This window comes from Eimeria mitis, genomic scaffold (genome assembly GCF_000499745.2).
Source record: "Eimeria mitis Houghton genomic scaffold, Emh_scaff114, whole genome shotgun sequence".
NCBI classification, from domain to species: domain Eukaryota; phylum Apicomplexa; class Conoidasida; order Eucoccidiorida; family Eimeriidae; genus Eimeria; species Eimeria mitis.
In genome coordinates this window covers 24,989-25,450 of record NW_013567815.1, presented here as the reverse complement: position 1 = coordinate 25,450, position 462 = coordinate 24,989, and positions in this window count along the sequence as shown.

The following is a 462-nucleotide window of genomic DNA, read 5'->3' as shown; positions in this document are numbered from 1 at the left end:
GGGTTTAGGGTTTAGGGTTTAGGGTTTAGGGTTTAGGGTTTTTAGGGCCTGTTGTGTGTCTCCTTTTTGTCTTATTTTTTTGTTTATTTTCTGTTTACTTTTTTGTCTTTTCTTTGTTTCTCTTTTATTTTATTTTTTTTTATTTGTCTCCTTTTTGTTTCTTTATTTGTCTCTTTTTTTTTTCTTTATCTGTCTCCTTTTTTTCTCTATCTGTCTCCTTTTGTTGTTTATTATATTATGTTTATGTGTCTCCTTTCTCCTTTTTTATATTTTTATATTTTTTGTCTCCTTTTGTTGTTCTCTATATTATCTTTATCTGTCTCCTTTCTCTGTCTCCTTTCTCTGTCTCCTTTCTCTTTCTCTTTTTCTTTATCTGTCTCCTTTATCTGTCTCTGTCTCCTTTTTGTTGTTTATTTTATTATAAATAAATAAACATAATTCTTTATCTGTCTCTGTCTCCTT